Here is a 15688-nt window from a genome sequence, read left to right as displayed (position 1 = left end):
GAGATCCAGATCAAATTAAGTTGCACCAAGGGCATTGGATACAAAATATTAGGTGGAACAAGGGGGTCAATTCAGATTTATCAGAGGCCTCAATGAATTCATGTTAATGATATATATACAACTCAGTATATGTTGATTACATCGTTATCCAAGTGCTCACAACAAATTCAAGGTCTTCTGTAGATGCTTTACTGAAAAAATAATTTTACATTTCCGAGTTTGGCTGCTTGATTAGTTGAACATCTGAGTTAGTATCAAGTGTATTCCATTACTTTTCTCTCTCTCGAGATGAGATAAGTAAAGCTTGGCTGACATTTTAACAAAAATAATATAAATGGATCGTGAAACTTTGTGTAAATCTGCTTGGTAACAATTACGCATTAGTTTTGTTGAATACGCATAACATTTCTTTGGGTCAAATCTACCATGTCTCGGGTTATTTGCCTCATCAAGAAAGAAATAAGGCCACCTAAATATTTGTATTGTGACAACCAATCAAATATCCCATAGTGACACTTTTATATGAGAGAAAAGTCGTGACACCAGAAGATGAATTACACAAGGTATGAATCCAGTCCCCCATAAAAGTAATTTTACTCTTCCAATGAAATAGGAACCAGCTTTCTGACATCACGCTTTTCTTCCCTATTACGTATAACTAGAATGATCGCGTGATAGATATCGTCAGTCGGTGTTTGATCCTTGATGTCCATAATCTCCTAAACCTTTTGACATCAGTCGATCGACACAATGCACATTTAAAAAAAATAAAAATAACCATATCTGTGATAAACAAATCGAATCGCAAGCATATATAGCTGGACACGATACTACCAATATAACAATGCAAATGAGTGCATTCAAACGCAGAATAGATACAAGAGTAGGCGGGATATTTCCCTGACATATTTTTTTTAACTGAGAAAGAAGAAAGGTAAGTATGTGCGGATATAAATTATTCTTACAGATAATTAAAAATTGACTGCTTTTCTTACGACAATAATAAAGAAAAGAGTTTTTATTAAATATATATTTTTTTTAAATCATGAAAAGAAAACAGCACTCGTATCGAATAAGACAGGAACTTAAAATATCATACACTACCTATTCATATCGATATTACCATGGTACAAAATAAAAATATACTCGCTAGGTAAATAACACGGGGCTCATATATCTATAAATGGCCTAAATAATTGGGAACATTTGTCATGTCAAAATACTGGTTCCAATCTCATTTGAAGTGTAAAACAAACAAAAACTAACTAGAGCTTTTAGATAGCGCAATATCAACTAAACGTGCTCAAAGCCCTTCACAAGGGTTCCCTGACCAACCGTAACACACATAACACGTAGAACGAGACACGGCGCCCGCAAGGCGATCTTACGTTTTTTTTTCTTCTCCACAGAAGTTCCCAAAAACAAAAGCTCTGAACATTTGCCTTGTCTGCTCTGCTGCGTGGAGCCATTTAATACTTCCACAAGAAATAGCCATTCCGTTGATACCTTTAAAATTACTTCAATATATTATGTGTTCATCGGATCTGCCTATCACATAAATCGTTAATGCCTTTTTCTTAATTTATTTCGTGACTCTATCGTGTATGTATGATTGCTCTCAATAGCTATTTGTTTTGGATTGCTAATGTAAAGCACCATTGAGAACTGGTAGATACTGGCGCTATATTTACATGCATTACTTCATCTTTCAGCTTATCCCGCATTTTGCAGAGTTGCCATAATGAATGCCACCTCTCCATGAATCTCGGTTCAGTGCATCATCTTCCTCCAGGCCCAGTTCTTTCAAATCATCCTTTTCCTTATCCCACCATCTAGTCTTTGGGCGTCCCTTTTTCCTCTTTCCCACTATTTGTAAGTCCAAAACTTTCCTCCCCACGTACTCCCTCTCTCATCTCTTTACATGTACGAATCATTTCAAGCTATCTTCTTCCATATTTATTGATACTTCAGTCAACCTTCGAATTCGCACATTTCTCACTTTATCTTTTCTTGTCAAACCAAGTGACCATCTCAACATTCTCATTCTGCCACTTCAACTTCTTTATCTTGTTTCTTTGTTATAGCTGCTGTCTCTATTCCATATAACATTGCTGGTCTTACAACTGTTGTATATATTTTCCCCTTCAGCTTTGCAGAAACTCGTTTGTCACACATTGGAGATAATGGAGCGAGACGTTTATTTATTTATCAAAGGCCACACAAACGTGGAAAAGCTTAAGCCAAGGGAACAACTGAAGCATTTTATAAACATATATTATACTTGACATGAGATGTGCACCACTTTTGCTTTAATGGCGATTTGATATTTAATAAATATTTTATTCTTTGTCAGAAAATAATCAAAGTTGATGTCAATCTCTGCTAGCGAGTATTGAGAAGATGTAAAAGAAATGATGTGCTCGACTGCTGGCTCAGAACTAATTGCACCGGAGGCTTAACATTTTTGACTTGTTAACTATTTGCATTTTAATGAAAGCAAAACAGATTTTTAAAAAAACAAGAATCCAATATAAAACGGAAAACGGTAAGAAAATAACAAGAAGCTAAAAGTGCTTTACAATGGGTCCCTAACTAACAGCAGCACGTAATATGTAGAACGAGACATGATACCTGTTTGGCGTTATTACATTTATTTTTCCGACAGAGACAACGCTGTTAACGCTCGGGTACTCAGTTTACCCCTCAATACGGTGAGAGAATAAGAGTAAAGAGCCTTTTGCAAGGAGTTAAATATGTGCCTAACGAGGATCGAACCTGGACCTTCCGATCCAAAATTGAGTGTCATACCACAAGAGTACACAGTGGCACATTGATTGTGGTTGTAGTAGTAGTAGTAGTAGTAGTAGTAGTAGTAGTAGTAGTAGTAGTAGTAGTAGTAGTAGTAGTAGTAGTAGTAGTAGTAGTAGTAGTAGTGCCGGCAACACGCGCAAGCAATTTTACCGGAATGTCTTGGCAATCCTGCCGGCTATTAACTTTGTTATTGTTTTTAGCAAGCCATGTTTATGAGTAGTTCTCACTAAATTATGTTAATCAGACTATAAACGGTTAAGGTTACAGATATTTTTCTGTACTGGTATGTTAAATCCGGCTGGCGGAAGTTGTTTGTTTTTTAGAGAAATGCATAGCCGCCGTCGTGTGGTAGGCAATCTTTTCTCATTCAAACTTTTGCTTTAAGATGCTGTGCGCTTGTCCAAGAAACTCACAGCATTGCCATCCGGAAATTTAACGGACCAACACAAAACTATGTGTAACCTAGAACGTTAATTCAGTTTAGAGTTTAGAGTTTTTTGCTATCCATGTTTATCCACATGGATAGCAAAAAACAATAAGAAAGACCTGATTGACGTCACAGTTGTTCCATATTAATTATCGGCCCCAATTTGCACATGGTCGAACTGATAAAGCATGCTGCCATGAATTGATTTCGTTAAATGCTGTTAAACATTCAAGTAATAACTGCACTGTGGTGGCCTTGAGCAAGTCACCTCGCCCCCAGCTCATTTTGCGGCGCCTGGGTTATTCCAGTCTTTCCCAAGAGAAAAATTTCCCCTATGGTATGAATGAAGGGTATTTTATTTATTTTATTTATTTTACTCCGGCAATATTGGATCATGAAGATTGCACCAGTTTTCGAACATGGTACCTCTGTGACCTCTTCTTGCTATGCTTGTCAAGGTATGGTATATATATATATATATATATATATATATATTATATATATATATATATATATATATATATATTAATATATATATATATATATATTTATATATATATATATATTATATATATATATATATATATATATATATATATATTTTATATATTACCTACATCCTGTCGCAATACGCTTCAACAGTTGTAACGTCACTTCCCTCGTAATGACGCATGGTAACTTGGTAACTGGCTCTAAACTATTGGAACAATGGCGGACGCCCTTATGAAATATTTCTCTGACGAGCATAAAAGCGTATCCAGAGGGGAAAAAAACATTATAAATCTGATTATGTTTTGACTTTTACACATTCTGATCACAAGACATATGAAAAGTTCTAGCCAGCATGAAGAATAAAACTGCCGATTTTCTTTGTTTAGAACCACGATGGCCGCCGTTGCTGGGCGACGTGACTCAGAATATTGAATCCAATTACCGATATGAAATCTCTAGTTTTAAATCATTTGAAATACTGATTATAATATACACAATATTGTCATATTAACAATGAATGCTGTTTAAGTATATAACTTTGAAAAGTTGTATCTATGCACAAACGTTTCACAGAGCATTTAAAGGCTTTTAAAACATATACGCTTTTAAACTACACGATACAATACGACACTCTCGTAAAGCCGCGAAAAGAAAACTACTTGTATCTACCGATAAGCCCTTAAAGAGGACGGCTATGGAATTAGAATTTCACAATCAACCCCGAGAAGATGATTATAGAAATACGACGGAAAGATCACCAGTTTGAAACGACGTGCAGGTGGTGAAGATAATGGGATTTAGAGGAATGCCATACCATTTTCTTTCTTTTCTGCATCATTTGGAAGGTAGAGACTTTCATTCTGGGGTCAATGCAGAGGTGTTTGAAGAACGGCTAAAGAACCGTTTGCTGCCTTTCCTTGAAGCACCCCGCCGTATTGCATTGGACAGCGCTACAATTCGGTGCACTACATATTCTGACCATTCGGCCAAACTATACTCCTAGTGAAAAGAAACAAACCAGAAACAGTTTTCAAAGCAGACTGTCTTATCAAATTATGGCGTTGTCCAATGCAATACGGCTGGATTATATATTTAAAAGTCCGTACAAATTGAATACCATTTCAAATGTCTTTGGTGATCAAATACACTATATCAAAGTCTACGTGGCAGTCCATGCACTGGAATAATCGCTGTTACAAAATATCGTGAATCTCATTGTCACAATTATTATTATATCATAACCACCTCATGTATATACTGTTAATTGACTACACTGTGCCGTGTACGATGTTGGTCGACATGTTTTCTCAAAGTAGGTCCATTTGGCACAATTTATACATTAAATGTTTGATTTCCAATTACTGATGTTACGACCGCTGCCACCCACTTGTCCTTACGCCTCCTCTGAAAAGACGGAGCATGGCATTGGCCATTCACGTTGAACATCGATTTCATAGACGAGAGAAGATTCTCACAGCTGTGAGTCGGGAGCACATCATCTTCGCTCGTATCTGTCGACCAATCAGAAGTTCTCTTGAGCTGTAGCCGCTGAGCAGGGGAGTTCTCCGATACTGGATCAAGAATGTAATGCCTCACTGGTACTGAGACTGGACTTCCTTAGCGACTTTTTAAATGACTGTACCAGACTCTCCGCTGCACCGTTGGTCTCTGGATGATACGGGGCTCCTTGTAGGTGTTGAATGCCCCGGCTATCGCAGAATTTGGCAAGCTCAGCTGACGAGAAGCACCGCGCATTCTCAGTTAAGATGTTGTATGGGTCGCCAAAGTGCACAAAATCCTCGTCCAATTTTTGAATAGTTGCCTTCGTGGTGATGGGTGTAATTCTGGAGGACATACGGATATTTGGAGTATGTGTCACGGGTCAGTTGTATCCTTTGAAACTCAGAGCATGGTCGAATCTATGGCTGTACTGGCTGTTTTGGCGGCATGTTCTGGTTCTCAGCACACGACATGCATCCTCTGGTGATGTTCACACTTGCTGTATCGATTCCAGGCCAGTATACAGCTGTTCTGGCTAACTGTTTCATTCATTGCATTCTAAAAATGGCCCAGATGTAGCACTTAAAGAATGCGTTCTTGAAGCTTCTTCGGAACCATTACACGATCACCATAGAACAAGAAACCAGTTGATGAGGTAAGGAAGTCTTTTATTCTGCTGAACGACCCAACTGACCAATATTCTTGTTTGTTGTGTGTCATCGTCTTTGGCCATCCAAGTATTTGAAGACAGCCGATAGCACTGAATCATTCTGATATTATTTAGTCATCTCATCAGGATGAGAGGGAGATGCCATCTGAATGGCGCAGATCGTCGACGAATCATGTCCGGTCTCTCATTTATCGAACGTTTGGTCATGTCCTGACGGCAAACGACTCAGGGCCTCAGCATTTCAGTGGTCGTAACAGAGATCAGCGGCTGTGGTCTGTCACCAAAATAAATTATCGGCCATATAAGAACTGATGGAATTTGTTCAAAGCAAAGATGATGGCCTATGCTTCTCTCTGTATTTGACTGTACTTCCGTTGAAAGGTAGCAATCGTTTTCGATGCGTTAGCAATAGGTCGTTCATTGCTGTGTAAATAACAATGAGACAGGACATTTGACAACTTCTGATGAGGCACACGTTATCTCAACTTCCAATGATGGGTGGAATTGTGCAATCTTGGTATCAGTTCCAAGCATTTCCTTGGTCTTCCGGAAGACACCCGATCCATCAATCAAACGTCAATCTACATGGCTTGATTGCGTGCTCCCAGGTTTGTCAGTTTTCGCCAAGATGAAAGTCATTTCAATCTATCGATATTCAAATGTCGAGTTTTCTAGCCAAATTTTGGTTTACCAGAGTACGGCAGTTAACTAGTTAAATGAGATTTGACAATCTGAGCCTAACTGCCCACCTACAGAAAGTCAAATGGAGCCTTGTAACTTCGTTCGATGAGGAATGAATAAAGTATGGCACGGAATGGCATTTATTGTTCCATTGACAAAAGGCATCATCAAGACCCAATAAAGGTCTGAATAGACTATTTTAGATTTTTTCATAGTCTGATTCGAAATGGTTAAGACAATAACCCTTGATTTAAGAAAGTTTAGCAAGTAACCTGTATATCAATCTGTGAAATATACGTGTAGTCTTATCATTTTTAGATTTGCCAGTAATTTTGTGCTCGATGATAAAACTGTAGCATTAACTGTACGGAACGTGTTGATGCCCAACCCTATTTTTTTAAAAAGAATTGATTCGTGAACAGTTTTTAATCCATTTAAATATTATTTTATATAAGGTTAATCATAAAAAATAAGAACTTATATAATCTACGCGTCAGCCTCATTGGAGCACCGCAAACTATACGGAGTTTATAGAACAGGAAAAAAATGACGGCACCTGTGTTTGAATCCTGGTACTCTAGGTATAAGTGCAATGCCTTATCTGCTTAGCCAAATCGCACTGATACAAACAACGCCATGTCATACACTTGAATAATTTTTGTCTTATAGTATTCTGACATGATATTTACAGTTCTTATAAGGTGATCAATCCAGAATATTCTCTAAATCCCACGGCTTCATCTTTATGCACGGCCACGGGGTATGCAGGATTGCCCGCTTCGATGATATCACATTTACATAGCTCGACTGATCATAAAAGCAAACACAAACAGGTTATTGATGTTATCATTCTATCCATAGTTTGTAAACAACATCTGTATAACGAGGTGACATACCCTATCCCACAATACCAAAGTCCAAATTCTCGGTTCAGGTTTTCCCCGCCTACGCTCATCGGGTATTATGATCCTCTCTCTCTCTCTCTCTCTCTCTCTCTCTCTCTCTCTCTCTCTCTCTCTCTCTCTCTCTCTCTCTCTCTCTCTGTGTGTGTGTGTGTGTGTGTGTGTGTTTGTGTGTGTGTGTGACACATTTTGCATACCATATAGACAAACACACACGTTTCTCTTTCTCCATTATCACCCAAGTTATGTCTATGATTGTGAGTATGTTTGTCAGCGAAGAAACACGCACACACACACACAAACACACGCACACACACACACACACACACACACAATTTCTTCGCTCACCCTCTCTCTCTCTCTCTCTCTCTCTCTCTCTCTCTCTCTCTCTCTCTCTTTCTCTCTCTCTCTTTCTCTCTTTTGAGGTAAAATAATGAGTTTATTCAAAAGAATAAATTCAGAAAGTGTGGGACGGGCACTTATATCAATATTGATGAGAAATAAAGAATATGGTGAAGTGCTAGATGTAAACAAAGAACAAAAATACCATGACCAAACCAGGGATTCATTAGGGACCAAAAGTGCGATGTCATTGGGAGTGTAAAACCACTGTTCTGAGAACTGAAAACATACCTTGTGTAATTAGTTTTCTGGTTTCAGAGTGATGGCATCTTATTTTCTAGTCTAAATATATGTTGGGCATCGATAAGGATGATCCATCCTCGTTCTTTTAAATGAAATCTGTCCCGAAATCCTGAGAGTACATTTTTGTAGTGATGAGTAGTCATCGGAAGGATGGTTACATAACACGTCCAAGTAGTTTGGAACCGGAGAAGGTGTGACGTCACGATTTATCTGCCCTATTGATACGACACCAAAGGCTTGGCTGAGTATGAGAGTGAGAGAGGTTGGCGAGTAGTTGCATTATTCACTGAGCTATCCAACCACACAAAATTATAGCATTCAAACTTACTACCTATCGGGTGGCGTGTGTACTTCTCTCAACAGTTGAGTGATTAGCCCAACCATGTGAACTTTCGATTTGTATTGTCTGTTTTCATCTTGCATTTTTCCATATTCTCTGTTTTACTGGAGAGAGTGAATTTTATATCTATCTTCAAAACTCTTAATTTTCATTTCATGTCATTTTGACATAATACTCAATTTCATTCGTAGACAGTCATTTCAGGTGAAACCGGCCACCAATTCACATTTTAATACCCTCAGCCAACTTGCAACCGCAAACCATTTAATAGAGTAGTATAGACTTGGAATTAACTGCTTTTGTGTTTCAGTAAAAAAAAAATCAATTTTTATGTTGGCTGTATTGAAGTTTGGAGGAAAATCTTGAAAATGGCCAATAAAGAGAGAGTTAACCTGCCACTTATAGAAATTTGAGTTTATGCCCATCTTAATTTTAATGTGTTTTTTATTTAATTAAATTTTCGGCTAAATAAGCAATATATTTACAAGGGCATTGGCGGTTTTGAGTTCCAGCCCAGCATATCAAGAATTGAAAAATATTTTCAGCAACCACAAAATGATTCAAACACATTTTATCATTCATGCAATATAATACGTTCAAATTCAATTTTAAGTAATGTTTTATTTGAAAGTTAAATACGAATTATGATTATAACAATCGCAAGATTTTTTGGTTGAATAAAAAACCTCATCTGCTCTCTGTGTTTATTTACACACACAATTTACACTTAACTTTTTTATTTTAATGTCTCCTCCTTGCTTTCACCAGTGCAGCCCCTGTGATATCATCTTCCACATCCACACACAGCTATAGCCTACACACTTCCATCCACATCTACCAAATTAAACTTCTATTTCCTATTATTACTTGTTATCGTAATGCATATTAAATAATAAACATAAAATGAATATAACAGCTGCAAAAAAGAAGAATTTATCAAACACGGAACGCTTCGAGCTCAGAACCCTTCTTCAGCCAACAACAATAACAATAAATAAAAACATAAATACATTACATATTATGTTTATTTTTGTTGGGGGGGGGGGGGGGGGGGGGGGGGTTTGTGGGGTTTTTTTTTTTTTTGTTTTGTTTGTTTTGTTTTGTTGTTTTGTTTGTTGGACGAAGAATGGTTTTGAGCTCGAAACTTTCCGTGTTTGGTATTTTGTTGTTATATTCTTTGTTTTTAATTACTTTTACAGTCCACAGCTTTCAGCAGCATAGTATAACTTACTAAAAAGTAACTTGTCTTGGTGCTTTGAAGAGGCGTCAGAGTTGAAGACTGAGCCTCTCAAATAGTTCATTCCAAAATTGTACCAAAAAGGAAAATAATTACACAATGGATCTCATATTTGGAGAACCCTACCTTATTTTACTGATTCAAGAAAACAGAATAGTGATTATTTCAATGTTCCTCGCCTACCTATGTCTGAGTCAATGACTGATCTTCTTGTCAATCCCGCATTGACCTAACAGCTGGCTGTAGTAATTTTGAATGTTATGAAACGTGTTAATAATGAAATAAATGTCTCGCCTAGGCATTCAATAAATAAAGGAAATAGAGATAATCAATCAAACAAAGGTCTGATGTCGACGGGAATCGCCCATGTTTTTCAAACCGAGCAAATTGGTGTTCATAGTCTTGCCCAAGGAAAAAATTAAAAGTGCCTGAACCATCCCAGGTAATGTAGACGATATTCCTCACAAAGAATATGAAAATCCATACTCACTGTAATCGAATCAGGTATGTACGAGGAAAAGGACAGGTATTATGGGAAGCGACGGATAGTATAAGTGTATGAGGTAAATCACAAGCAAGTGTACAGCATGGCATGTTGGGGATGATGATGATGATGATGATGATGATGATGATAATGATGATGATGATGATGATACATTTTCCTTTTTAGGAAGGTTGTTGCAAGGAGAATATCACCCTCCTGTATTGTTGAATTGCTGTTATTATCGTTATACTCTTGACTACAATATTATTTTTTTAGTCTAAACCAACCCACAAAATACATTTAAGAAGCGACAGGCCACATATGACTGTGATTTATTTTTTGCAAACATTAGGAACTTCAGCTGTACAATAAAATTCAAAGTTGCAGAAAGGAATGTTTCTGAAGCCATATTTAATCTGGTTTCTGGTTCATTTCTTAAAGCTTTTGTCTTCTAGAACAGCGGCTCTCAGCCGCTGGTCGTCGGACCGGTGACGCTCCACATAAAGAATTTGCTGGTTCGCAGAAGTAAAAAAAATCCGCGTCCATACAGGAAAGGTCAAATATTAGTCCTACAAAAATTACTATTGCCTTGATTAAGAGGGTTGCAACCTTTAAACAATAAAAAATGCGCTTTGAATTAACTTCTTTGGTTGGTTTTATGTTTATAACTTCGTTGTATGATTTTAATATATAATTTTTTACTGTCTGTGGTATCTTTTTTCTTGGCCGGACTGTAGAGCGTTATTACATGAACGTAGATATATTATACATTGCCTGTTTATCCAGTTAAAACTTACCTCATGAAAAAATATGTCAAAAACAAACCAAGCCACACTTGCAAACGAATTTGCCAATGATTTTTGAAAAAACAAAGTAACAAAGTAACTCCCAAGAATACAATATTGAGACGAACTGTCTGGATCCCTCGAAAATCAAAATTCAAACTCTAGGATAACTCAAAGCTATGACAAACGTTCATACAACACATTCACGATAGGATCAGCGCTGTTTCTCAATATTATGTGATGGAAACAAGCAAAATATCATGGCGTCTTCTCAAAGTTTTGGAAAAGACTAAGGCGATTCTTAGGAGTCAACAAGAGAACACTAGTGACTCCAACAGACTTGGGCACACTTTACGTTGCCAAAACAGTCATACGTTGGGTCAACAACCATTTTGGTGTCAGAAAAAAATCAGTCCTGGTACATATCACCCTTGAAGTCTCGATGGTCCAGATTTGAGTCCATTCAGCTTTCACCTCTGGAAATTTCTAAATCACAATCTACGTGTAGAACTGTCAATGACATTCAAGCCATGAAGGAGGCAATTTTGAAACTATTTAGTGAGTGGCTGAATAGGGGCGAGGACGACATTCCAATTTAACAATGTCAAGGCGTCTTTGAAGCATGGAATCTGAAAGTGAATCAATCCAAAACAGCATATACAAAGTGTACGTAAACTAGGCAATTTGATCAACGAAAATGAAGACATCAGAAAACGAAAGCAGCTGGTCACCAATGCATTCAACCAACTCCAAAATTTATGGAATAGAAATAACATAATCAGTGAGAAGAAACGAATACAAATTTACAAGGCACTGATTATTCCGATATTGACATATTATTGTGAAATCTGTGGCCTCACAAAAAAAAGAACTTAGAAAGTCTTTATTCATACAACCGCAAACGATTACGTAATTGGAAACTATTGGCCAGAGACAATTACTAATACTGATCTCTATGAAAAAAACAGGGTCCAACGCCTGAGTACAGTAATAAAAGAACAGCGATGGAAGCTATTTGGTCACATCTTACGTCGACAAGATTACATCCCAGCCCAAACCGCAATGACAGAATATTTCCTTCATGGCAACAAACATGTAGGGAGACGACCAACAGCAATAGTAACTACCCTGAACCAGGATCTCTCTACATATCAGAAATTTCTGGATTCAGATGAGGCCGAATTAATCCCTGAAGAACAAAGAAATACTGCAGTGCCCTCCGTCCTTAAGTCAAAACAAGATCTTGACAGCCTCAAAACTCTTGTCCAGGACCGTGACCAATGGAGACAATTAACAACATGGATGGAGAGAGCAGCTACTAGCTATACTCATCGACGATGACTGAACCACACAATTCTCAGCAAGCGTCATTCAGACTGCGAAGCTTACTACTACTACTACTACTACTTTGATAGCTTTGCATTTCTTGAAAGCAGATTATCTAGAACCGATAATAATCCAATAACCACTTCTGTCAGCATATTGTGATTTGGGTGTGTTAAATGTAAAATGTTATTCTTTTCTTATAACAAAATGATGGATGTTTGTTCCGGTGTCACTTTTTGGGTCAGTGAGTAGATTTAATAGCCTGCACAGTAATTTCTTCATAATCATAGCGGATATCCTAAATTAATTTTCAAGAGAAAGCACTTTACATTCTTTTACAGAATTTAAACAAGTTGATAATTATTTGAATTTTCACATTATGATAGATTTACGCTAAAATATAATACACGAGTAAAAAATATACGTTAGAGACAATTAGAAGTGTGGTTTTTCAAAGAATGTAGACGCATTTATTGCTGTGGAATGGTTGCCAATATTCAGCGCTACATGTTAGCGATGTTGTGTTTTACTAAATTCCTTCCTATGATCGGCGTTGTTCATCTTCCTGAAATAAAAAGATGTCTTTGATGTGTTAATGCAATTGTGAAATTTCAAATCGATTTTCTTTTACTCTCAAACAGACTCAAGGTTTCAAAGGCAATCTAGATAACTTCTTACACGTTGCAATCATTACAAGTAATTTTTTTTCCAATGATAAATCATGGGAACAACTTTTTTAACAGAACTACGTCGATATACTGTCTTGCTGTAAAGTCCCGCATCGTGTATCAGGTATTTGTTTGGGTTATAAATCAGCATACAAGATTTCATATATACCACCCATAGTGCCCCAAGAGTACTGTTCCCGTACAAAATTGAAATCTTACAGGGACAGAGACTTCTCTAAGATTAGCCCTTTTACCTGAAATTACCTTCCTGAACATGAAATGTTGCCTAATAGGTTGGACACACAATTTATGAAACACATTGTCCTCATTGATAAGTAGATATTGTGAAAAATTATCAGCTTATATACATATTTAAATGTATGTGTGTATATACGTGTGTCTATGTATGTATGTATGCATGCATGTATGTATGTATGTATGTGTGTATGTATGTATGTATGTATGTATGTATGTATGTATGTATGTATGTATGTATGTATGTATGTATGTATGTATGTATGTATGTATGTATGTATGTATGTATGTATGTATGCATGCATGCATGCATGCATGCATGCATGCATGCATGCATGCATGCATGCATGCATGCATGCATGCATGCATGCATGCATGCATGCATGCATGCATGTATGTATGTATGTATGTATGTATGTATGTATGTATGTATGTATGTATGTATGTATGTGTGTGTATTTATGTATGTATGTATGTATGTATGTATGTATGTATGTATGTATGTATGTATGTATGTATGTATGTATGTATGTATGTATGTATGTATGTATGTATGTATGTATGTATGTATGTATGTATGTATGTATGTATGTATGTATGTATGTATGTATGTATGTATGTATGTATGTATGTACCGACCAGTAATTCTTCTTGGAATAAGTTTATACAACAAGAAGGTTTGTTCAGACATACTATATCTACACAACCCATTAAAATTAAACCAACTTTTTGTCACTCCAACCCATCAAATTGGATAAAATTATTTTCAACACTACACAGTGTTTTCATCAAAAACAACACATTCCAAATCCAAAGACCCGATAATGGACAGCCGTTTAGCATTGAATTTCTCCGCTACTGCAAACGAATCTTAACAAAATTCCCAGATGGACCGATTAAAAAAATTATAAAAGACCCGATCAACAATTATGAAGCTCTATTAAAATACATCGAAATAAAAATAATAGATATAAAGTCCTCCATTATGCCCTCCCTTATTCAAAACAACACACCAAGAGCACAGGAGGAAAAAGAGGTGACAAGAACTCACAGCAATATTCGTAAACCACCAACGAAAAGCTATTGATATTATTAGAAACGGATGTAAACAAACACACTCAAGTTGTGAGATAGATATCAACACAGTAGAGACTGCCTATAAAGAAAAATGTCAACGAAACAATATAAACATTAGTGACACACCCTGGTCCGATGATGTCACTATCCCCCCTCCCGCATGGACTCCATCAACAAGTGAGTTTACAATCGACGAACTCACAAGCTGTGTTAAAAAATTACCATATGAAAAGTCACCCGGGGCAGACGGTGTCACCTATAAATATATAAAACAAAATATAAACAAACTGGCACCAATTTTTACGACCATCTTTAACACCTGTTTAAAATATCAAAAAGTCCCCCAGACTGGAAACACAGTATCATAACACTAGTACCAAAAAGAATGGAAACAAGGACAACGTCGACGACTGGCGACCTATCGCCTTATTACTAACGTCCTATAAAATATTCATGAAACTCATACAAAATCGACACATGCAATGGATTGTCGACACGGAGAGACTGTCACTTTCACAGAAAGGTTCATTACCTAGAAACGGCCTACAAGAACATGTGTTTTCGTTAAAATGTGCAGTATCAGATTTTTTACACTCATCGGGAAAATTATATTTATGCTTTGTAGACATTAAAGATGCATTTGGAAGTATAGATCACGAATTCATGCTACGTCAACTTAATGAATATTCATATCCTTCAGTATTCATCAACATTACTAAGGATATTTATAACAAAGCATCATTTCAAGTAAAAGTCCGAAATCACCTCACAAATACAATCTACAGAGACAAAGGTATAATCCAAGGATGTCCATGGTCTGTAATTGTCTTTGAACAAGGAATAGATAAATGGCTAAGATGGATCGAACAAAACCATACCTCTCCGCAGATGCCACTACCCATCCAAGGTTACGTTGACGACGTCACGTTACTAGCAAAAAGTGAAGAAGTAATGAATCAATTGTGAAATAAAACAACTCAATTTATGAATGCAAAGGGAATGAATATAAAACCCCCAAAATGCGCCATAACATCTGGCCAACGTTCAGGTAACAACTGGAACAAAAAATTCAAATTACCAACAGTAACAATACAACAACATGAAATACCAACATTAGAAAAAGAAGAATTTTACACGTAATTAGGACACAACATCAACCTGACAAACAAAAGTGATGAACATCAACGAAAAACGATAATCGAAAAATTTAGAAACAATATGAACCTTTTAGATTTTTCCCCTCTGCCGTCTTCAGCCAAACTGTGTCTTTTGAGTTCAATGTGCTTTTCAATTCTAATGTTTTATTTTTGTAATCTCATGTTTACCGAAAAGGACCTTAATGAAATTTAAAATATAATTGTGAACAAAGTTAGAAATTGGTTACATTT

This window comes from Berghia stephanieae, chromosome 2, assembly GCF_034508935.2.
Source record: "Berghia stephanieae isolate SIO BIC M18660-M18661 chromosome 2, UCSD_Bste_1.3, whole genome shotgun sequence".
In the NCBI taxonomy this organism is placed as follows: Eukaryota; Metazoa; Mollusca; class Gastropoda; order Nudibranchia; family Aeolidiidae; genus Berghia; species Berghia stephanieae.
This window is presented reverse-complemented; position numbering follows the sequence as displayed.